The 25,850-nt window shown below is 45.8% G+C and overlaps 1 protein-coding gene across 1 annotated transcript in view; it reads right to left on the bottom strand.

Annotated features, from left to right (window-relative positions):
• The window catches only part of LRRC2 (leucine rich repeat containing 2), a 202,728-nt gene extending 182,992 nt beyond the window's left edge, over positions 1-19,736 (bottom strand). Inside the window, exon 1 of the mRNA XM_030193630.1 lies at positions 19,657-19,736. The gene's annotated coding sequence lies outside the window, so the exon portion shown is untranslated. The remainder of the gene's footprint in view (positions 1-19,656) is intronic.
• Positions 19,737-25,850: the final 6,114 nt, after the last annotated feature.

Here is a 25,850-nt window from a genome sequence, read left to right on the forward strand (position 1 = left end):
ATTCAAACCTTGTTTAACCCCGCTAAGCTAACTGCTTTTACTACATTCTCTGGCAACTAATTCCAGAGTTTAATTACACATTTAGTGAAGAATTATTTCTCCGGGATTTGTTTTAAATTTACTACTTTGTAGCTTCATTGTGTGCCCCCTAGTCCTAGTATTTTTAGAAAGAGTAAACAAGCGATTCACGTCTACCTGTTCCACTCCTCTCATTATATTATAGACCTCTATCATATCTCCCCTCAATCTGTATCTTCTTTGATATTTTGGGGGATTGAGTTGGATGCTGCTCACATGGAATCTCACCTGCCTTGGGAAAAAGAGGCAGCTTTGTGTGATTTGATTTTGGTGACCTGTGGGCGAGACATGCTGACTTTGCTGGAGGATTCAAATTTTGTTGGATCACCTTAATTTCACAATGAGGGTGATTCCCATGGGGTGAGCTTTTTCATGCTGCTTGACTCTCCTTAGGGTTTGCAGAAAAAGCACCATCATGTTCACCTGATGAGGGCGGTACATGAAGGCTTGCAGATTTGGCATTGTTTTCTGTCTCAAATTTAATTTAAGAGGGTTCAGGTTTGGCAAGGAGAATCTATGTCTAAAATGGATTTGGGCTTATTTACTAATGTCTGGAGGCATTGGTTTTGAGGCATACTTTGGTGAGGACTTGTGTACTCATAAATGGTCTTAGTGGTGGAGAGAGCATGGATGGTATTCCAATGTGGCATTTCTGAAATTGTTCCTTGTCTGGGTGGTGTTGGTGATTTGGGGTGATCACTTACGGAATCATTTTTGTCATTTTCTATTCTGATTTCTGCTAGACATATTCCAAGCATGATTAATAATATTGCTGAAGCTCTCTACTGTTCACAATGGACTTGATTCCGGGTGTTACCCCCTAAAGGAGATATGCTTCCCAACTTGATTCCAGAGGAGTTCTGGTCTAGTTTTCTGGACTCTCTAGAGAGCTGTTGAAGAAAGCTTTAGCTCCCAATACGTGGAGGTCATAGCTTACTGTTTGGAAGTGATTTTTACATTTTCTTGAGCGGTGTGGGGTGCACTGTTAATTTCCGATTCCTGTGCCGGTCTTAACCCAATTTATTTTGTTTGCTCAGCATTTTAGGACTTGTTTAGCCTTTTCTCAAAGCGTAAAGAGAAGCTTTGGTGATTCTACACAATTCTTTTTATAGAAGAAATTGATGTGTGGCTATTATCAGCAGGCACATTCTTCTCGTGTCTGCCAGGGGCAGCTACCTATTTTGTATGAAGGAGTTACTGTTTTCTGTGGTGTACTGGGTGAGATTTGTAGATCCACATTTGAAGTTTCATTATTTCAAGTTTGCTTTCTCTGTCTGTTTTTTTTTTTTTTTTTTTTTTGGGCGGGGGGGTCTTTTCGCGTTGAGGAGCTGGTTGCTCCGGTGAAGCACAATTTGGGCTGCTTTTGAGGGATGTTCTTTTGCAGTCTGGGTATTTATGATTGTGGGTTCGTCAGTCTAAGACCAATTGGGGTGAGGATGTTGGGTGCATTTGCAGGCATGTCCCGTGTTGGTTATATGTCCTGTTTCCTGCGCTGCTGCATATTTTTGGCAGTATCCATCTTGGGGACTATTCTGGTTTATTCATGAGGATGGGACACCCTTAACACGTTTTCAGTTTCAAGCTGTGTTAAAGCTAGGTTATTGATGTGGTTAGGTTATAATGAGGGGCATTTTCGAAAGGGACGTCCAAGTTGTGATTTGGATGTCCTTGCAAAATGGGAAATCCAGGGGCGGGGAAATCTGTATTTTCAAAACAAGATGGACGTCCATCTTTCATTTCGAAAATACCGTCAGGGACATTCAAATCCTTAAATTTGGACATCCCTAGATTTGGACGTCCCTAGACATGGACGTTTCTGACTTTCAGCGATTTTCGAAACCAAAGACGTCCATGTCAAAAACGTCCTAATGCAAGCCATTTGGGCGTGGGAGGAGCCAGCATTTGTAGTGCACTGGCCCCCTGACATGCCAGGACACCAACCGGGCACCCTAAGGGGCACTGCAGTGGTCTTCATAAATTGTTCCCAGGTACATAGCTCCCTTACCTTGTGTACTGAGCCCCCCAAAATCCCCCCAAAACCTACTACCCACAACTGTACACCACTACCATAGCCCTTAAGGGTGAAGAGGGGCACCTATATATGGGTACAGTGGGTTTGTGGTGGGTTTTGGAGGGCTGGCTGTTTCCTCAACAAATGCAACAGGTAGGGGGGGTATGGGCCTGGGTCCACCAGTCTGGTGCACTGCAGTACCCACTAAAACTGCTCCAGGGACCTGCATGCGCTGTCATGGACCTGAGTATGTCGTGCCAGCCTCTATGTCATACTGAGGTCCATGACAGCGCATGCAGCTGGGAGGGGGTTAGTGACCACTGGGGGAGTAACGGGAGGTCATCCCCGATTCTCTCCGGTGGTCATCTGGTCATTTCGGGCACCTTTTTGTGCCTTAGTCATAATAAAAACAGTGTTCATCAGGGACGTCCTTGTTTTTTTTGATTACGGGTCAAGAAAGTCAGTGTGTTAGGCACGTCCAAGTCCTGCCTTTCGCTATGCCTCTGACACGCCCCCTTGAACTTTGACCGTCCTTGCGACAGAGTGCAGTTGGAGATGTCCTAAATTGGTTTTCAATTATACCGATTTGGATGTCCCTGGAAAAAGGACGTCCATCTTCCGATTTATGTTGAAAGATGGACGTCCTTCTCTTTCGAAAATGAGCCCAAATGCATCCTGTGCATTATGGAACTCTCTCCTTCCACATTGGGACTGCTATCTTTGTGGCACAGTGTGGGAGATCTCCTGATTTGATTAAGCATTTGCGAAGTTGGAGTTCGAATACGTACTTTTTCTACATCTTTTCATTGTGATTAATTTTCTTTGTTGTTAGTTTCTTTTCCAGGTCAACTGGCTCCTGATTTCTGTGTGTGGTTATGTGGGCATTCCTATATATTTTGGGTCCAGAAGAGGGCATTGGAGTCTCAGTAGGAAGCAAATCTTGGCTTGGCGAAACAAGGCATTCGTATCCACTGGCTCGGGTTTTGTGACATGTTGTGGGACCAGCTGCTACCAACTCTTCTACAGGCACATCATTTCTCCTTCATAGAACTTATTTTGATAATTTGGGTGTGAATGAGTTTTGTCAGGTAAAAGGGGTCTTCCTCCTTGAACTGAATAACTTGGCAACTCTGCTTCCTACAGTCCTTCTCCACCCCTTTCCTGCTATTAACGTAAAAATCTGCATTAAGGGTTTACCCCCGGATTCTATATAAGGCGTGGTGAGTAGTGTTTGGTAAATTGTATGCATGGCCAATTCACGCATGTTACTCATTTGAGTAATGAGGCAATCAGTAATAATAATTGGCTAATAACAACCAATTATCATCACTAATTAGCAATAATTAGAATTTGCACATGCTTTTTTAGGCGTATTTTAAAAAGACGCGCTCTTTAATGCTCTTAGCTAAAAAGAGGACATGGACATGGAAAGTCTGTGTGCATGTCAGGAGCATTACTCAGATTTACGTTTAGACATGATTTACAGATTCTAGCCCTTAATTTGGAATTTAATGCATAATCATAGTATTTACTATGCATTTATATATTTTTTTAAATGAGTGATAATGAGTTAACATATATGAAAACCTGCATTAAACATCTACTGCACTTAATGCACAGGCTCCCCAGCCTTGGGTTAAACAATGATTTGAGCCGAAAACATGTAACGTGTTGCCACTGGAGAACCAGTACTGATGGTCAAGCACACAATCAGTCTTTTTTTTATTTTTTTGAAAAAGTTTCCAATTTGGGGCCTACGGGAATAATCTGAAAATTATGTATTATTGCCAAACTTTTGCCCTGTAACAATATTAAATGTGGACCTGAACACCTTTTTCTGAGCAGTACCATATATCATCAATACATCTAGCTCCAATGATGTATTACATAGCTATACTGGTATAGTGACAGCTTGGTTTATGATTTATTAGCTTGACAGATAATGAGAACCTGCCCTCTCAGGCTCCAATTCACTAAACACATTGCAATGAAACAGAGACTCTTAGATCATATATAATATCAATGATAATAATGCCGGTGATGTTTTTATATATTGCATTGTCTCTTAAAATGTTTTACAGATATGAATATAAAACTGTCTTCTGCCATCACAAATGAACAAGAGCTCTGTGCTATGGGACCTATCCCAGTGGGAAATTTTCATTCCTATTGTTTCATATTCATTGACATAGTTGTTCCCTGAACCAATATCCATGAAGTTTGCAAAGAAGCACAATTCATAATTATCATAGGAGCCGCAGCTACCTTCTGGATATTTTATAAACAAGAATTAATGTGGTGAATGCAGATGCTAGTGCCTACAAGAAAACAACCTACCAAAAGGAAGTGTATTTGCACTGCTCTTTTTTAATATCTACTTGAATTATAATGAATTCATTCCATTATAATTCAAACATATGCAGCTTTATTTAGTGATGCAAGCAAAGGATTTCACCCAGACAAAACAAATAATGACAGCACGACTGGTTACTATACTGGTAATCAACTTCAAGACAATCCAAGAAAACACAAGTGAGCCTTTTCCACCTGTCCAACTGTGCTGGAAATAAAAAGAACTAAAAAGGCAATTCTAGAACTAGGCACCTACAGTTACTGTCCTTAAGAACGTAAGAATAGCCATACTGGGTCAGGCCAGTGGTCCATGTAGTCCAGTATCCTGCTTCCAGCAGTGACCAGTTCAGGTCACAAGTACCTGACAGAATCCCAGATAGTAGCAAGATTCATTCTACTGATCACAGGGACTGCAGTGGCTTCCCCATGTCTATCTCACTAGCATACTATAAACCTTTCCTCCAGGAATTTGTTCAAACCTTTTTTTTTAACCCAGTTACACTAACCACTGATACCACATCCTCTGGTAAAGAGTTCCAGAGCTTAACTATTCATTGAGCAAAAAAATATTTCCTCCTGTTCATTTCAAAAGTATTACCAAGTAACATCCTTGAGTGTCCCCTAGTCTTTGTACTCTTTGAAAAAGTAAAAAATTGATTTACGTTTACCCAATCTACACCACTCAGTATTTTGTAGACCTCTATGATATCTCTCCTCAGCCGTCTCTTTTCAAAACTGAAGAATCCTAACTTCTTAAGTCATTCTTCATATGAGAGGGGTTCCATCCCCTTAATCATTTTGGTCACCCTTCTTTGAACCTTTTCTAATTCTGCTGTATCTTTTGTAAGATATAGAGACCAGAATTGCACACAATACTCAAGATGCAGTCACACCATGGAGTGATACAGAGTCATTATATTATTCTTTGCCTTAATTTCTATCCCTTTCCTTTTTTTTTAAATTTATAGATTTTAATTTTACATTCACATAATAAACATAAATGTATGGCAATATGAGCACTAATTATAAGCAATTTAATAAACAGAAACTTTCTTATTCAACTTTGGCCACAAATTGTGATCCAGATACTAGGAAAATAGATAAAAAGAAAAATATAAAATGTAAAATAAAACTTATTTCAATCAATGGAGCAGAAGGAGCTGCTAATACTCACAGCCAAGATATTGCATTCTTTAACTAATGGGTGCAACCAAGGAAAGCTCTCTTTCTCCCTCCTTATTGGTAACAAGTTCCTATAGTTTCTTAGGGTAAAAAACAAAAAAAAAACATAATTGATTGAATTTAGAGAGACAATACATCTACTAAGAAATTTTAACAAGAATACACCACCTAGGTTGAGAACTCTTGGTTTTAAGACCAGGAATTCTCTCCGTCTTTTTTATATGTCCCTGGCTAAAAATCAGGGAATATTTTAATTTTTGATCCCAGAGAAAGGGCATTAAAATGGCGAAAATAAGAGTGAAATATATTGTTTCTGTCTGGCTCTAGAGCAAAAGTCACCAGAAGAGTAGACTGTTCTGATATAACTTCTAAAAAAACTTTCTAAGAATTCAGTCAAATTTAAATCAGGCTAGGGTTGATCTGTTGGTACTCTTGGAATTCCCATTATATACTGGGCTCTAACTATAGGCAGATAGCCTTCAGCTGGAATGTTCAGTACTTCACGAAAGTATTTTTTTTTAATTCTTTATTTATAATTTCAAAATAATACATTCATTCAACATAAATGTAGGCAAAATAAGAAAAATTTAAAATATAAGAAAATTTACATTTTCCTCCAAATATTTAAGGAAAAAAGAAAAAACTTTTTTAGTACTTAGTCCACTAGTTATAGTCAAGATACAAGGCAATAATTATAAGGTAAATAAAGAGGTTAATCTCTTAGACCATTAATTGAGAGGGTAGAATCTAAGTCTCTGCCAGTGGTTTCAACTCCCTACTGGTGTACTCAAAGCACCAACACCACCGCTTTCTTTAGCAGCAATTAATTGCCTCAATTTATCCGGGTCAAAGAATACATACTGATTCCTGTTTAAGGAGATAAGACATCTACATGCAAATTTAAGTCTAAAAGTGCCCCCAAGAGAGAGGATTCGGGGCCGCAACCCCAAAAATTATTTTTTCCTTTTTTGAGTTGCTTTACTAATATCTGGAAAAACTTGAATCTTTGCGCCACAGAATTGAGCTGCAATTGATCTGAAGTACAGTCTCAGTATATTATTATGGTCAGTTTCGAAGGCGAAAGACACAAGAAGAGTCGTGCGCTCAGTGATAGGTTCTGTAGAAGTTTCAAGCAATTGAGTCAAGTTTAATTCTGGTGTCTCCACTGAAGAAGTTTTTGCTCCGGTAATATAATATGCTTTTATTATTGGTGGTATAGCTTCAATAGGAATTTTTAATATCTCGGAAAAATATTTTTTCAACATTTCCACTGGAGGTATCAAGGGCATCTTTGGAAAATTTAAAAATCTTAGGTTATTACGCCTAAGTTGATTATCCACGTATTCAAATTTCCTTTGAGCAATATCTCTTTCTGTAACTATATTACCGACAGCTAATTGTAATTTTTTAATCTCAAGTAAATTAGACTCACTTTTATCTTCCTGTGCTTGCACCTTCGTTTCCAGCATCCGTTGATGTAATTTCAAGTCCTGTACTTCAGTTTTAAACGATGAAGAAAGTTGAAGCAGCAACTTGTTCATGGTTTGAATAACTTCCCAGAGGGCCTCTACAGTTACGACCGCCGGCTTCACACTCACTCCAAGACCCGCTGGGGGAGACGCCAGGGTAAGGGAGGGGAAGGAGTTAACCTCTCTCTCCCTCCGTTGTGATGTCATGTCCTCCAGCATCGAGAATCCGATTGGTCCGCTATCAGCCTCAGAAAATCCTGAACGAAGCTCTCCAGTCGGCTCCGCAACTCCCCCCGGTCTTGGAGGGGCAGTCTGGTTGGGCGGACTCAGCGACACCGCCTCCGCCTCCACGCCAAGATCTCCCGGATGAACTGGGGATCCAACCTGGGCAGTGACCTGAGTTCCACGAGTCTGGAGTCCAAAAGCTTCTAAAGTCATCTGACGGAGCGTTAAGGTACTCGCGGGGTTAGAAGCGGCTTTAACTCTCACTTTCCCCTTTCTTTTCACCATTTTAGAAGTGAAAGAAAGCAAAACGCTGAGTGAGGCGGCTTGAGTTCCAGGAGCCTTCAGACTACACTCCCTCTCACGGATGCCATCTTGACTACGAAAGTATTTTTTTAACATGTCCAATGTGTCATGTCTCCCGCTCCTACCTGTGCCCCCGTTGGGGCAGGCGATGGCCCTCGGGCGGCGCAGCGTCCAGGGGGGCGGAGACGGACCTCCACGGCAGCTGATGCTGCCACAGGTCAAACCGAGGCCGGCGGTCCGCTGGACCGAACGCCGGCCTCGGAGGAGGAAGCACGCCGGCCAAAATGGCGGCTCCGGCGTCGGCATCACCCTGGCTAGGGGCGGATCAGCGCAGAAGCTCCGCCCCTCGCGCCGGATTGGAGCACCGGCGCTGGGACTCCGCCTGCAGGGCAGTTCGGCCAATCGGGCCCCCTATTGTCTGCCAGGACTCGGGGATTGGTTCTCTCTCCGTGGGAGGGGCGGATTGGCGCCAAATTTAAATGGACAGACTGGAAGAGTCCAGTGCTTCCGGTTCTTTTGTCCGAAGCCGACGCCACGGATCTGGGAAGCTTGAGCCTTCAGAGACTGTGTTCCTTTGACTTGCTGGCCGTCCTTGCCAGCAGCCTTCAGAGACTGTGTTCCTTTGCCGTGCTGGCCGTCCCTGCCAGCAGCCCTCGGAGACTGTGTTCCTCTTCAGGCTAGCCGTCCTTGCTAGCCACCTCCAAGGGATTGTGTTCCTCTTCAGGCTAGCCGTCCTTGCTAGCCACCTCCAAGGGATTGTGTTCCTCTTCAGGCTAGCCGTCCTTGCTAGCCACCTCCAAGAGATTGTGTTCCTCTTCGGGCTAGCCGTCCTTGCTAGCCACCTCCAAGGGATTGTGTTCCTCTTCAGGCTAGCCGTCCTTGCTAGCCACCTCCAAGGGATTGTGTTCCTCTTCAGGCTAGCCGTCCTTGCTAGCCACCTCAAAGAGATTGTGTTCCTCTTCAGGCTAGCCGTCCTTGCTAGCCACCTCCAAGAGCTTGTGTTCCTCTTCAGGCTAGCCGTCCTGCTAGCCACCTCTAGAGACTGGGTTCCTCGTCACGCTAGCCGTCCTTGCTAGCCACCTCTAGAGACTGTGTTCCTCGTCACGCTAGCCGTCCTTGCTAGCCACCTCCAGAGACTGTGTTCCGCTTTGAGCTAGCCGTCCGCTAGCCACCTTCAGAGACTGTATTCCCCTTCAGTGCTAGCCGTCCTTGCTAGCTGCCCTTCAGAGACTGTGTTGCTGACTACCAGCCAGGCCGGCCGTCACCCCGCGGTTCCAGCAGTCCTGCTGACCGCCTGCAGCTGGGGGCTCAACCCTTGGTGAACGGCGGTCGCCGCGGGTGAAGATTCGGGGTGCGTGGCTGTCCTCGGAGGTCTTGCGGGGCCTCAGGGAACCTAAGGGCTCACCAATAACCGAAACAGGACAGGAACCAGAAGCCATGAGCTCGCCTACGCAGCCTGATCTGCGGGACCTGGCCAAGGTACTTCAGCAACAGCAGGAGCAGCTGAACGCCGTATCGGGGGCGCTCCAGAACATGTGCTCTCAACTTTCCATGCTTCAGGTACAGAACCAGGCCGCTGCGGTTCCCTGAGCCGGCACGATATGATGGGGCTCCCGGAGGTTGTCGGGGGTTCCTCAATCAGTGCAACCTGGCCTTCCGGATGCAGCCAGAGGCATTTGCTTCAGACCAAAGTAAGGTGGGGTTTATCATGGGCCTATGCAAAGGGAAGGCCCTGGCCTGGGTGTCACCGCTAAACGAACAACAGGACCCCGTCTTGGATGATTATGGCGAATTCCAACGGCGCTTCCGCATGGTGTTCGACCTCCCAGGCAGACCGTCTTCCGTGGCATCGGAGCTGCTGCGGATTCAACAAGGGGAGGGAACGGTGGCTGATTATGCCATTCATTTTCGGACCCTGGCCACAGAACTGCGTTGGAATCAGGAGTCCCTGGTGGCTATCTTTATGGAAGGACTACAAGAGCGAATTAAGGATGAACTGGCAGGACGCGAGGTGCCGGGGCAACTGGATGCCCTGATTTCGCTCTGTGTTCGGGGAGATACCCGGTTCCAGGAGCGAGCTAGAGCCCGGGCCGAACGGCAAAAATGGGCGCAGGGAGCCTCCCGGACCAGTAAAAGGCCGTCTCCTCGCCGGTGGAACCGGGACTCCAAGGGGAACGGGGAGGAGACGATGGTAATTGGCCGTCAGCGGCTGGCTCCCGCTGATCGGAAAAAGCGCCTGTGGGACGGACTGTGCCTTTATTGTGGGGAGGCGGGGCACTTTGTCCGTACTTGTCCCGCTCGGGCGGGAAACGCTCCCCCCAAGGCGCCTTGAGGGGAGGGGTCTTGGGGCACTCCGCTCCACTACCGGATTCCCTGCTAACATTGCCAGTAACACTACGTTGGCACGAGACGGTGATCCAAACCCAGGCCCTGGTAGACTCCGGGTCAGGGGGCAACTTTATTGGCCATGAACTATTGATACAAATGGGCTGGCCTACACTTCCTCATCGACCGGCGTTGCAAGTAACCTCCATTCAGGGAACCACCCTACCGCAGCCAGTCACGGAGATCACCCCCTTTTTGGGACTTCAGGTAGGGGAGAATCACCGGGAGGAGGTTCAATTCCTGGTACTATCCCGGACCATTCACCCGGTGGTCCTAGGCTTGCCCTGGCTACGGTGTCATAGTCCCGTTATTGACTGGACTGGGGGAAAGATCCGGTCTTGGGGTGACACCTGTCGAGAGACCTGTTGTAGGGGCCGAACTGGCGGCTGCCCTGCATTAACTATGACACGCGAGGGGGCACGGGCAGAACTGGACTCCCTACCGGTGGCCTATCGGGACTTCGCAGATGTGTTCAGTCCCGTGGAAGCGGAGAGCCTACCGCCTCATCGGTCGTTTGATTGCGCCATTAGATTGATGGCAGACACGACGCCACCCCGGGGCCAATTATACAATTTGTCCTGGGAGGAATCCAAGGTGATGCAAGAGTACATCCGGGAGAATTTGCAGAAGGGGTTCATCAGACCCTCTACGTCCCCTGCCGGGGCCGGATTCTTTTTTGTTACCAAGAAGGATGGCTCCTTGAGACCCTGTATTGATTATCGAGGGTTAAATGCCATCACTGTAAAGGATCGGTTTCCCCTACCGCTCATTCCTGAACTTTTGGATAGGCTACAAGGAGCCCAGATATTCACTAAATTGGATTTGCGGGGGGCTTACAATTTAGTTCGGATCCGGCGGGGGGATGAGTGGAAGACCGCATTTAATACTCATGAGGGACATTTTGAGTATCGAGTGATGCCCTTCGGTTTATGCAACGCACCGGCAGTGTTCCAATGACTCATCAATTCTGTGCTCGAGGATTTGTTGAACTCCACGGTGATAGTGTATCTGGACGATATCTTAATTTTCTCCAAAGACCCCGCCGAACATGTGAGGCATGTCCGGGCGGTGCTGCAATGCCTACGGCAATCCCGCCTGTTTGCTAAGCTCAGTAAGTGCGCTTTTCATCAGCGGTCTCTGCCGTTTTTGGGACACATTCTATTACCTGAGGGGTTGAGGATGGAACCTGACAAGCTCCGGGTTATTCGGGAATGGCCGCAGCCGCTGGGATTGAAGGCACTGCAACGGTTTTTGGGGTTCGCGAACTACTATCGCCAGTTTATCCCTCACTATTCCCAACTGACAGCGCCGTTGACGGCGCTCACAAAGAAACATGCGAATGTCCGGGATTGGCCGCCCGAGGCGCAAGATGCTTTCCGCCAGGTCAAAGAGGCGTTCAACTCAGCGTCCATCCTGTTGGCCCCGGATCCAGAGAAACCCTTTATCGTAGAAGTGGATGCTTCCGCTTTGGGGGCCGGGGCGGTTCTCTCCCAAGTTAACACCAGGGGCTGGCGCCAACCTTGCTCCTTCTTCTCTCGGAAATTCTCCTCGGCGGAACGTAATTATACGGTTGGGGACAGAGAACTATTAGCCTTAAAATTAGCCTTGCAAGAATGGAGGCATCTGTTGGAGGGAGCCGAACACCGGTTCACGGTGATTACCGACCATAAGAATCTGCTGTATCTGCAGGAGGCCCAACGGCTAAATCCCTGACAGGCCCGTTCGTCATTGTTTTTTGCCAGATTTCACTTTCAACTGGTATTTCGGGCTGCTGCTCAGAATACCCCTGCGGACTCTCTCTCCCGAGCATTCGAGACTCCAGAGGAGACAACGGAGGTCCATCCCATGCTGGACCCGGCATGCATCAGCGCGGCCGTGGGAGGGGTCGCTCCTACGAAGGAAGTAGTGGCAGCCGCCGATCGAGAGAAAGTAATGCAATGGGGGCATTCGTCCAGATGGGCTGGGCATTTTGGGTATCACAAGACCCTTCGTTTCATTGCAAGACAGTATCGGTGGCCTCAGATGAGGCAGGACATTCTTCAATTCGTCCGCACCTGCCCGGTGTGCGCCCAGACAAAGCCAGCAAGGGGGCACCCTATGGGGGAGTTGCAACCACTGCCGGTGCCGACAGCTCCCTGGACAGAGTTATCCATGGATTTTATCACCAACCTCCCCAGCTCCCAGGGACACACGGTGATTTGGGTGGTAATTGACCGTTTTTCCAGAATGGCCCATTTTGTCCCCTTGCCCGGACTTCCCTCAGCGACCTCTTTAGTCCAACACTTCATTCAACACATCTTCCGGCTTCATGGGCTACCCCTTCGGATCATCAGTGACCGAGGACCCCAATTCACCTCCCGCTTCTGGAGGGCCTTGTGTACGGCATTGGGGGTGGAGACCCACTTCTCATCGGCCTACCATCCTCAAACCAATGGCATGGTCGAAAGGGTCAACCAAACCTTGAAAGGGTTCTTGCAGGCCTTTGTCAACCAGCGTCAGGATAACTGGGCCGCTTTGCTTCCTTGGGCTGAGGTTGCTTATAACCACAGCTCCCATTCGGCCTCAGGAGACTCTCCATTCTTCTTGGTATATGGACGACATCCTCGGCTTCCAGCACCTCTTCCGTCGGGATCTCCGACCCCCATGGTAAAGTTAACTCTGGCAGATCTGCGGAGGGTCTGGGAGATGGCCCGAGAACAACTGCAGAGGACAGCTGCCAAATACAAGGTCTTCGCAGATCGCCGTCGGCAAACCGCTCCAGTATTCCAACCAGGGCAAAAGGTATGGCTAAGTACGAGACACCTAAGACTCCGAGTGCCCTCGCGGAGATTGGGGCCTCGGTATATTGGACCGTTTGCTGTCCAATCACGAATTGGAGCGGTGACTTACCGATTGCGGTTACCGAGTACTCTACGGGTGCATAATGCCTTCCATATTTCCTTATTGAACAGTTTTCAGGAGTCTCGATGGCACCCTCGACGGCAGGAGTCCGAGACGTTAGAAGCAGATCCCGATCCGGAGTATGAGGTGGAGGAGGTTCTGGATTCCAGGAGGCGGCGGGGAAGGCTATATTATTTATTATCCTGGAGGAATTATGGTCCTGAAGATAACTCCTGGGAACCCGCGACGAATGTACACGCGCCAGAATTGATCAAAGCCTTCCACGCCCGTTTTCCTTCCAAACCCAGCCCCGGGGAAGAGGGGGCATCCGGGGAGGATACTGTCATGTCTCCCGCTCCTACCTGTGCCCCCGTTGGGGCAGGCGATGGCCCTCGGGCGGCGCAGCGTCCAGGGGGGCGGAGACGGACCTCCGCGGCAGCCGATGCTGCCACGGGTCAAACCGAGGCCGGCGGTCCGCTGGACCGAACGCCGGCCTCGGAGGAGGAAGCACGCCGGCCAAAATGGCGGCTCCGGCGTCGGCATCACCCTGGCTAGGGGCGGATCAGCGCAGAAGCTCCGCCCCTCGCGCCGGATTGGAGCACCGGCGCTGGGACTCCGCCTGCAGGGCAGTTCGGCCAATCGGGCCCCCTATTGTCTGCCAGGACTCGGGGATTGGTTCTCTCTCCGTGGGAGGGGCGGATTGGCGCCAAATTTAAATGGACAGACTGGAAGAGTCCAGTGCTTCCGGTTCTTTTGTCCGAAGCCGACGCCACGGATCTGGGAAGCTTGAGCCTTCAGAGACTGTGTTCCTTTGACTTGCTGGCCGTCCTTGCCAGCAGCCTTCAGACTGTGTTCCTTTGCCGTGCTGGCCGTCCCTGCCAGCAGCCCTCGGAGACTGTGTTCCTCTTCGGGCTAGCCGTCCTTGCTAGCCACCTCCAAGGGATTGTGTTCCTCTTCAGGCTAGCCGTCCTTGCTAGCCACCTCCAAGGGATTGTGTTCCTCTTCAGGCTAGCCGTCCTTGCTAGCCACCTCCAAGAGATTGTGTTCCTCTTCGGGCTAGCCGTCCTTGCTAGCCACCTCCAAGGGATTGTGTTCCTCTTCAGGCTAGCCGTCCTTGCTAGCCACCTCCAAGGGATTGTGTTCCTCTTCAGGCTAGCCGTCCTTGCTAGCCACCTCCAAGAGATTGTGTTCCTCTTCAGGCTAGCCGTCCTTGCTAGCCACCTCCAAGAGCTTGTGTTCCTCTTCAGGCTAGCCGTCCTTGCTAGCCACCTCTAGAGACTGGGTTCCTCGTCACGCTAGCCGTCCTTGCTAGCCACCTCTAGAGACTGGGTTCCTCGTCACGCTAGCCGTCCTTGCTAGCCACCTCCAGAGACTGTGTTCCGCTTTGAGCTAGCCGTCCGCTAGCCACCTTCAGAGACTGTATTCCCCTTCAGTGCTACCCGTCCTTGCTAGCTGCCCTTCAGAGACTGTGTTGCTGACTACCAGCCAGGCCGGCCGTCACCCCGCGGTTCCAGCAGTCCTGCTGACCGCCTGCAGCTGGGGGCTCAACCCTTGGTGAACGGCGGTCGCCGTGGGTGAAGATTCGGGGTGCGCGGCTGTCCTCGGAGGTCTTGCGGGGCCTCAGGGAACCTAAGGGCTCACCAATAACCGAAACAGGACACAATGCTGGAATAAGCGGCGATTTAGGAAAATTTAAGAATCTTAGATTATTCCTTCTAGCCTGATTTTCCAAATATTCAAGCTTACGAGCTTGAATATTATTATCCTTTACAACTGTTGATGCAAAGTTCTGAAGACATTTAGCTTCACATTCTAGTGATTCAGTCTTATTTACTTGAGCTTCAATCTTACCAGACAGTTGTTGTTAAGTTTGTTTTAATTCCAAAAACTCTCCCCTAAAGGAGTTGGATATCTGCTTTAGGGAGGAGTTCAAACCTCGAATTGCATCCCACAGCACTTCCATTGTTACCACAGCTGGTCTTATTGAACCTCCATACCCTCTGGAAGCAGTACCCTGTGTAAACGAAGAGAGAGGCTGGTTAGCCTGTCTGTCTTCTGATGTTATAACACCTGGGGATGATGTGGCGACTGGCCCTCCTTGGGCAGCAAATGAAGCTTGTCCCAGCTCGGGTACCTCAGCATGCTGTCCTGCCATCATCTCAAAACTGCTTCCGGGTCGCGGAGGGGCTGTGCTCGAGGGAGGGCTAAGTGTAACTCCCTCAATGCTATGGTCCGTGTCTGCCACTGCGGATTCCCTTGAAGCGTGTGTCAGAGCTCCCGGCGCTCGAACTCCGAAGTTCTCAAGAGTAGCCTGGCATGTGGTAGGGACTACAACCTGGCTCATGGAGGTAGGTTTTCCCTTTCCTCTTCCCCATTATCACCATGGGGAGAGCCAAATGCTTGGTTTTCTCTTGGGGCCTCAGGAGCTCTAAAAGCACACGTCTACTCCAGGCGCCATCTTGGATCACATCTCCCTTTCCTAATAATTCCTACCATCCTGTTTGCTTTTTTGGCTGCTGCCACCACACACTGGGCAGAAGATTTCAGCGTAAATGCAGAGAAAAGAAGCATTTTTCCTACATAAGCTCCCTAAGAACTATTCTAAAAGGGCATACATAAGTACTATAAATGCGTAACTACAAGGGGCAGAGCATGGCTGGACATGGGTGGGGCTTACAATTATGCATGTAACTTACAAAACACTGTAGGTTACATGAACCCCTTCTGCATTTATGTAGCTACACTTATACCAGGTCTGTGGCTGGTGTATCTGCAGCTATGTAAAAGTTAGGGGGTCCTTTTACAAAGGCCTTTTATTTTGCTGAAAATGGACGTGCGGCAAAATCAAAATTGCCGAGTGTCCATTTTGGATCTGAGACCTTACCGCCAGCCATTGACCTAGCGGTAAAGAATCAGGGCGGTAATGACCTACATGTGTCAAATGCCACTTGGCACACGTCCGAAAATAAAAAAAATATTTTTCAGATGCACGTATCGGACGTGCACTAAAAATGAAATTACTACAAGAGCCATGCAGTAGTTGGGCGGTAACTCCATTTTGGTGCACGTTGGGCACACATAGATGCTTATATGGCTTAGTAAAAGGGCACCTAGGTGTGCCGATGTGACATCTAGGCATCCAGGTGTTGTTATAGAATGCACTCCCATCTTGGGTTAACAGAGTGTCTAACTGGAGACACCCTGTAATAGGATTGCCCACCTATTCTATAAATTCATCTAATCCTAGCAATTATTTTTGTTCATCTTAATATTAATTATGCATGATCTCAATCAGCAAGGAGAGACCTCAGCGGCAACTTTTTTCATATGAGCATACAAGCCCATAACTCACCTGCTTCCTCATCGGTCTTTTTTTTTTTTGCCCACATTCACACATGCTTAACAATAAACTTTACTTCAATATGAAAAGCTACAAAGGCAACACTTAGCATCATGAATGCACAGGACCCGGACACTAAATCACCAACATGCAGCATGTTTCGCAACTGCTGCCTCAGGGTGCGGTCCGGTATTGCTTACACTGCATTCAAACATAGCGCTAAATGACAAGTTGCAAATCATGCGGCATGTTGGTGAATGTGGGCCAAAAAAAGACCGATGAGGAGGCAGTTGAGTTATGGGCTTGTATGCTCATATGAAAAGAGTTGCCACTGAGGTCTGCCCTTGCTGATTGAGATCATGCACAATTAACATTTAGATGAAAGAAGATAATTGCTGGGTTTAGATGTATATTAAGTAGTTCCCCCACAAATATTCAAGTAGTGACCTTTAATTTGATTCTCCTCTTCTGTAAAGGCATTTGGCCAATAAATGCCTTTATGCAATCGCATAAACCCACATTTCAGCCTAAATGTAGGCACAGCTATTTGGGCCAAGTCAATGGCAATCAGAAAAGGGTGTCTACTTGCACCATGCAATGCACATAAATTATGGTATCCTAGAGGCCAACTTGAAACTGCCACCAAAACTGTCATAATGCTTTCAGCTGAAACCAAAACTGCAGCTGAAACTCATCAGCTGGTTTCGGCCGAAGCTGATTCCGAAACTGACAACTCAAGTTTGGATGTGTGAATGTGGACCAGTGAGGGCTGCTGGGGATTGTCAGAGCTTGCAGTCTGCATCACTCTGCTAAACCCAAAATATCCAAGCCAGAATATAATAGTTTAAGTAATGAAAGACCGTATTTTACCACCAAGCACAATAGGTTCAACACACTTGGACTGCAGCTAATGAAATAAAACTAAAAGACACAGTGCTTTTACAGTGGCTGACTTTGCACCACACTTGAAAAAACAAAGACACTAATTTATAAGGAGCTTGTCTTTCTAAATTTAACAACTTAAAATCCTGCTAAAATATTTTATCAAAAACATTTATGTAGAACACTCTACCATCATCAATGCATGCAAAATTATTGTGCAAGGTCATAATTATATTTCTTGTGATTGCAGTACAAATACCGCCCCCCCCCCCCCCCTCCCCGGATTATTTTACAATCCCTGGTGGTCTAGAAGTGTGGGCAGGGCAGGAGTGATGCTCCAGTCGCAGCAGCCATTTTGAGAGCAGATCTGGAATGGGCAGGATCACTCCTGCCTCAAATATACCCCTAGACCACCAGGGGATTGTAAGATAATCCATTATTAAGATGGACTTGGGAAAATCTACTGCTTATTTCTAGGATAAGCAGCATAGAATGTACTGTTTTGGAATCTTGCCAGGTACTTGTAACCTGGATTGGCCACTGTTGGAAACAGTATACTGGACTTGATAGACCTTCAGTTTGTCCCAGTAAGGCAACACTTATTCTTATGATCTTATAGGCACAGAAGGGCCTATGGGTAAGAGGAGGCACCAGGAGGAGTCCAGGGGAAAGGGGAAGGGGAAGGGAGGGAGACAAACAGGGCAAAGTACAAATTTTCAGCTTCCACCAAAAACACATCGTCATTTTCGGCCAAAAACAAAACATGGTCGACAATTAAAATAACCTTTTGACCGAAACCAAAACTGGGCCGAAAATGTATTTGGTGCTGATTTTGGCAATGTAACCGAAACTGAAACTGAAGTTCAGTCGACCTCTATAGTATTCTATAAGTTACATGCACAAGTTGGAGTCACACCCATAGCCCTCTCACGCTCCACCCATGTGTTTGTCCCCATGCAGTTATGCGCTATAGCACTTATGCATTATCACACAGAATAGTACTTAATGTACTTACACAAGTGTTGCACATTTAAATGGAAGACGTGTAACTGCATGCACCCAGTTAAAGAACTGCCTTTTAAATGTCAAGAGAAGTGATGTGTCTCTGATTCACTACGCAAATCAGGGTTACCCTGCAGTGCACACTTTTTTCAAGTTACGCATAGAAAAAATGAGAAATAGGGTCAGCACCTGATCAATTCCTTATTTGACAGACTGATCCCTAGCGCTACGTCTCCTTATACCACTAGGGGCCATGTGCTACCATTTTGAAAACAGTGGCACCTGGAGTAGAGGCATGTTGGGATACTCTCCATAGCCCAAGGATTTTATTACTGGGAGGGTGAGCAATGGACTTCTTCCTAGGTATACTTCTTTGATTGTTGGATGCGATGGAGTTAGGCACTTAGGGGCAGGGCTTACCTGGGAGCCTATTTTCTTACCTTTTGCCCTGGTCTGGGACTGGGGGGAGGGTTTGCACTTTGGGAAGTCCTTTAACATGGAACACAGGAGTACTGGCTCAACAGGTATTTATAATTTAGTACCTGCTTGGAGTGCTGCATGGGGGAGGGAAGGATATATATACTTACTAATTTATTTAATTTTACTTTTTTTTTTTTTTTTTGCAATGCGGGCCCTTTCAAATGATGAAAGCCCAAAATGGGGGGGTCCACTATCATACATTAATGCGGTCAGGCGCGCACAATGTTTCTAGCCATGTTAATGCATTCAAAAGTACCATAATTTTCTCTCTCAGCATTCCAGTCATTTTTCCCATGCTGTAGTTATGCTAAATTAGCACTCGTTAAATAAATAGTCCTCTTTATCTCCTTGTGCCACTGTAATAATTGTGTTTCTTCCCTGTCTTGCAGTCTATGCGCCAGGTCATCCACTTTGGATTAGAATTTTGCTTTGAGCAAAGTTTTGTTAGGCTGCTCTAAACTGGTACTTCAGTTAATTGAAAAACAAAGGGAAAATATGTTTCTTCATGTTGTAGTAAAAGTAAATAGCACACATCCTTATTTATACATATATCTGTAATGTTTCATTAAGGTGCAAAAGTATATTATGTATGCATACACTTCTATCTCCCATTGAATGACCGCTAAAATCTTCCATTCAACTCTCGTATTATGCTAAGTGCAATAATGGCTGAGTTTTTGTCACAATGTCTGCACTCAATATAGTAACTCTTTCTTTCAACTCAAGCCTCACGTTTGACATATAACAAAGACCTATACTCCATCTTCCAAACCAAAATTCATTTTCACACCAAGATATGTCTTCAGGGTGTAATAGCAGCAGTGATTTACAGTGGCATTCAAGAGGAAGCAAATAACTAGAGTGAAACATGATTTCAGATTTTAATAAAAATGCAATGTGGCCCTTCTATACAGAAACATGTCATTCTAATTAAACATGTGCTAGCTTGGTGGGCTTGTTCATGTGCAGAGATTTATGACACCAGTTCACCAGTTCCTGTTCTCTGCCTTTTAAAGCCATATAGATATTTACAGGAATCTCAGTAGATGACAAAAATTATCACTTACCAAATACTGAGTACCTATTGTCCAGAGTTCCCAGGTGCAGAGAACACTGCAGTTAGTCAGGGGTCTGAGGTTGTTTACAGCTGAAACATAGCTCAGACTGAGCCAGAGCTGTTTAAGCCTCACAGCGTGACCTAGTCCTTCAGCTACACTAATAAGCTATATTTGTAGGATGATAACATGATCTGCGGTCTGTGAGCCAGGAACTGCTGTATGATAAAATGTTTACACTGTGTGCATCGCTCAGGTCTGAAAGGCAGTAAATGTAATGGCTTCTGGCTTGCATTGGGGAAAACACTGATAATACAAACAGGTTCTGCAAATGCATATGTGTTTTTGTTAATGAAAAGCAAAGGTCTACACAAACATAGATACTATATATAGATATTTCTGAAATTTGATACGTAAGGAACATGCTTTGGATGAGATTTTTCTGCAGCAGCTTTCTCTGTTGAGAACAGGGTTTGTCATCGATCTAAAGCTTGTTGGTCAAAGTAAGAAAGCAAACACAGAGGCCTAAGTGTTAAAAGGCAGAAAGGGAGCCTGTGAACTTCTTTCAAGGTCTCGAGAAGAAGATTATGCATGTCAATAACCAGCCTTCATTCCAGGTGCCATAAAATTGATTGTTTGTAATCTGTATGGACTAAAATTCTCAAATGAGATTTAAAATCATTCACAAAAGCTGTCTGCTATGATTGACTGAAAGACAATTCTGTAATTTCCAGTCACAGAAGGGATTTTGTTCAATAACAATAGAAGATTAGCATTTTCTTTTTATTTATTTTAACTGCCTAGATCCAGTGATTTATTCATTACACAAGGGTGCTAGTATTTATGCATGCAAACACACAAAGGGGCCTATGGAATAAAAATAATATAAAAAATGTTCAGCATGCCCTCACAAAAAATATTCTTAGGAATATTAAAATGCCACTTAGCAAGTGATTGAAACAAGATTTGAAGGCCCATTTATATAGAATGTTGAGACGGAATTGAGATGTCCGGATTGGGACATGCTCAGTTCCAACACTATTTTACAAAAGGCTCTGCTGAATCTCTAAGGACTGCAGGAATGAATGTGTGGGGTAGGAATGAATGTAATAGAGTGGGACTAGCTATTTAACAAATATGCACATGGAAAATATGAGTGGCATGAACCTGGCATCTTCTGCAGTGATTTTTCAACTTCTATGTGTAAGTGGGGCTATATTTAGCAGTCCCATTTTAAAAACTTATATGTATAAGTGCCACCAATTAACAATCAATTGACAGAGGAGAGCCTTGACAAAATCCTAAGAGACCTTTGACCAACTACCTGATCCCTCAACCCCTGCCCATCAAAGATAGTGCAGCAGGCAAGTATGGGCCTCATAGAAGGCACCACAAAAATTGTGAACGCCTCTCTTTCTAATGGGCAACTACCAACAGCATTACAAAGGGCAGTAGTTCACCCTTTGCTAAAGAAAAATAACCTTGACCAGGACAAACTTGAAAATTACCGGCCAATATCCAACATCCTATTTCTAGGGAAACTTATAGAACACACAACACAGATCAACTTCACTGAAATCAAATTGCAGATACTCATCAAAACCCAAACTTATTTGTAAGAATTGGGACATCATTGAATCACACGACATATTCAGAAATTCTGGCTTATGGATAGCCTTTTCTAGGGGCCGCAATTTAAAAGAAATATTGTGTCCCGCTGATGTGGTCAGACAGTTCCCTCATGAAAGTGGTGGCCATAGGCAATGTGGGTCTTGCTCTTACTGCACTATGGCTCACAAATGCACTGAATTTCTCAATCCAGTGGATGGCAAGATGTACAAGTTAAGACACCAGACCACATGTAGATCTGATTATGTGGTATACGTCCTTCAATGTCCTTGTAGGAAGCTATATGTTGGCAAGACTTAAAGGAGATTAACCTGCTTATAATCAAACGAGAAAAACGCCCAAGTTCCGACCTAAATCGGGAGATGGACGTTTATCTCACAAAAACGAATAAAGCGGTATAATCGAAAGCCGATTTTTGGACGTTTTCAACTGCACTCCGTCGCGGATGCGGACAAAGTTGATGGGGGCGTGTCAGAGGTGTGGCGAAGGTGGAACTGGGGCGTGGTTATCTGCCGAACAAAGATGGGCGCATTTCACCGATAATGGGAAAAAAGTATGCGTTTTTAGCTAGAATTTAGGACACTTTTCCTGGACCCTGTTTTTTCACGAATAAGGCCCCAAAAAGTGCCCTAAATGACCAGATGACCACTGGAGGGAATCGGGGATGACCTCCCCTGACTCCCCCAGTGGTCACTAACCCCCTCCCACCACAAAAAAATGATGTTTCACAACTTTTTATTTTCACCCTCAAATGTCATACCCAGCTCCCTGGCAGCAGTATGCAGGTCACTGGAGGAGTTGTTAGGGGGTGCAGTGGACTTCAGGCAGGTGGACCCAGGCCCATCCCCCCTACCTGTTACAATTGTGCTGCTTAATGCTTATTAGTCGTCCAACCCCCCCCAAACCCACTGTACCCACTTGTAGGTGCCCCCCTTCACCCCTTAGGGCTATAGTAATGGTGTAGACTTGTGGACAGTGGGTTTTGAGAGGGATTTTGGGGGGCTCAACACACAAGGGAAGGGTGCTATGCACCTGGGAGCTCTTTTACCTGTTTTTTTGGTTTTGTAAAAGTGCCCCCTAGGGTGCCCGGTTGATGTCCTGGCATGTGAGGGGACCAGTGCACTACGAATCCTGGCCCCTCCCACAAATAAATGTCTTGGATTTATTCGTTTTTGAGCTGGGTGCTTTCATTTTCCATTATCGCTGAAAAACAAAAACGCCCAGCTCACACATTGTTGAATAAAACATGGGCGTCTATTTTTTCCCAAAATACGGTTCGGTCCACCCCTTCACGGACCCGTTCTCGGAGATAAACGCTCATGGAGATAGGCGTTTTCGTTCAATTATGCCCCTCAATGTGTATGTTTGAGTGAACACAAGTCTTGCGTGACTAACCAAAAGTTGGGGGCTCCTTTGGTGTCTCATTGTAAAGAGCTGCAGCACAGTTTTGATGCACTGAAGTGTTGGATGATTGACAGCGTTGCTAACCACATACGAGGGGGAGACCGCAGTAAGAGGCTTCTGCAAATTGAACAGCGCTGGATCTATCATTTAAAATCTTTGGAACCTCATGGACTGAATTCTACTATGCATTGGACAGCATTCTTATAGTCTGCTCATTTTTATTTTTATTATATTTGTATTTTCATGTTTATTTTGATTTTTGGTACTGTATTTTCATTTTTGAATTTCTATTGGTTGTCCTGTCATCAGTTGATTATGATGTGGCAATTTTTGATTGGGTAGTAGCTGAGTGGATGGTTTTTATAGATAACCGCCCATCCTGTCCCGCTGTTTGCCAGAAGTGGGGCAGTGGGAAGTCTACCCTCCAGCGAGCCAGAGTTAGCAGCATGACTGCAGTTTTCTTTGTGTTTCATTTTTTTGGGCATGATCTTATTCAGTTCATGGTTTATGTTATATAAAAAACTTGTTTTTGTTTTAGAACCAAATGGTCATCGGTGTGGTTTCCTGAAGAAGTGGATGCGAAATGGGACCGTTGGGACCGCACACATGTTAAATCAGCCAGCTGGAGTATAACCACGCTTCACATGAACTGCACAGCACCACAAAGATAAGATTTTTACTTTCAAAGTCAAGTGCGTTTTTGAACAGCACTGTGTATAAACGATTATTGGGCAGTGCGTTTAATGTGCCTTAATGATATTATATGAGATGGAAAGATTTTATAGTGCAAGATTAAAAAAACAACAAAAAATATTTTTAGGGTGTTCTTGATCTATGATTACTTTTTGCACTGTGTGCAGAAGAATCTCTAATTAATTGCCATAGTTGTATGAGATCTTTCTTTCCTCCTTGAAAAGTCATTCTTCACTGTTTGGGTTTTGATGAGAAACTTATAGAACAAACAGTCTGTGTTCAACTTAATGATTGGCTAGAAGAGAGAAACTGGCTAGATCCATGTCAATCTGGATTCAGAACCAGTTATGGAACAGAAACAGTCCTTGTATCCCTACTAGATGATCTTCACAGAAACCGAGACAGGAGATTCGCCTCGGTGTTAGTACTACTAGATTTCTCAGAAGCTTTTGACACTGTGGATCATCATATCATGCTAGCACGACTGACAGAAACAGTACTTGCCTGGTTCAGATCCTATCAGACAGGCAACAATCCATAATGATTGGCAGCAACTCATCACCACCATGGACACTAACCTGCGGGGTACCACAAGGATCGACACTGTCACCTATTCTGTTCAATATCTACCTCAAGCCACTAGCTGAGCTGATTCGGTCAATGGACACTCAAGTTCTACATCTATGCGGATGATGTGCAGCTACTCATACCCATTGAACCTGACTTACCTACAGCCTTGAATAAACTGATTACCTGTCTAACATCAACTCAAGAATGGGCTAAACACAACAAACTTTGCCTGAACCCAAGTAAAACCGAGCTTCTCTGGGTCCCTAACACAAGTGGATACATACCTGACATCCAAAACAATATTTTTTGAAACCCATTTTCCAGATTTAATCTATGCTGTTCACCTGCAGTGCATCTAAATCTTAAGGGAGTGTGTCGGGGTCATGTTAAGGGCAAGATTTGGGCGTTCCTAAGACCTAGATGGGTTTTTTTTTTTTTGTCATAATGGAACAAAACAAAAATATCCAGGACTAAAACTAAGATGTTTTGAGCTAGGCCTGCTTTTAGAACAAATAAGCCACAAAAAGTGCCCTAAATGACCAGATAACCACTGGAAGAATAAAGGAATAACTCCCCTCCCACCCCCAAAGATGTTAAAGAAACAGTACATGCCAGCCTCAGATGTTATAGCCAGTCCTATTATTTAGACTTAGCTCATACCTTTTTTTTAGTAGTAACTCAAGGTGAGTCACATTCAGGTACAGTGGGTATTTCCCTGTCCCTGGAGGGTTCACAATAAAAGTTTGTACCTGAGGAACTGGAGGTCTAAGTGACTTGCCCAAGATTGCAAGGAGTAGTGGTGGGATTTGAACTGGGCACTTTGGGATGTCAAAACCATTGCTCTAACCGCTAGGCCACTCCTCCACTCTATTAGAGCAGCAAGCTGGTCCATGGAGTAGCTTAGTGGTCAGTGCAGTGCACTGTGGAGAAGGGGACCAGGCTTATAATCTACCCTGTCACACATGTGGTGGAAAGTGTCAGCCTCCCCCCCCCCCCCCAAAAAAAAAAAAACCCACCAAAAACCTATTGTACCCACAAATAGGTGACACCTGCAGCCATAAGGGCTATTGTTGCAGTGTACAGTTGGGTACAGTAGGTTTTTGGTGGGTTTTGGAGGTCTCACAATATAAGGGAGCAACAGTGACCTTTTAAATGAAGTCCACTACAGTGCCCCCTAGGGTGACCCATTGCTCTTTTGGGATGTTTATATGGCCAGTCTACTAAGAATGCTGGTTCCTCCTACACCCCAATGACTTGATTTTATGTTTTTCACTTGGTTATTTTTTTTTAATGGACCATAAAGATAAACTCACAGAGCATAAAAACATCTAGCAAGTAGCTATTTAAAAAAAAAGACATTTTTCTGTTTTGAAAATGGCTATCAGGCTTATTTTTGAAAGAGAAGGGCGCCCATCTTTCGGCACAAATCGGGAGATGAGCGTCCTTCTCGCAGGGTCGCACAAATCGGCATAATCGAAAGCCAATTTTGGGCATCCTCAACTGCATCCTCAACTGCTTTCCATCGCGGGGACGACCAAAGTTCATGGGGGTTTGTCGGAAGCGTAGCTAAGGCTGGACTGGGGCATGCCTAACACATGGGCATCCTCAACCAATAATGGAAAAAAGAAGGGCGTCCCTGACAAGCACTTGGTCGACTTTGCTTGGTCCATTTTTTGTTACGACCAAGCCTCAAAAAGGTTCCCGACCTGACCAGATGACCACCGGCGGGAATCGGGGATGACCTCCCGTTATTCCCCCAGTGGTTACCAACCCCCTCCCACCCTAAAAAAAAAAAACTTTTAAAATATTTTTTGCCAGCCTCTATGCCAGCCTCAAATGTCATACCCAGCTCCATGACAGCAGTATGCAGGTCCCTGGAGCAGTTTTAATGGGTGTAGTGCACTTCAGGC

The sequence above is a fragment of the Microcaecilia unicolor genome, chromosome 2 (assembly GCF_901765095.1).
Source record: "Microcaecilia unicolor chromosome 2, aMicUni1.1, whole genome shotgun sequence".
In the NCBI taxonomy this organism is placed as follows: Eukaryota; Metazoa; Chordata; class Amphibia; order Gymnophiona; family Siphonopidae; genus Microcaecilia; species Microcaecilia unicolor.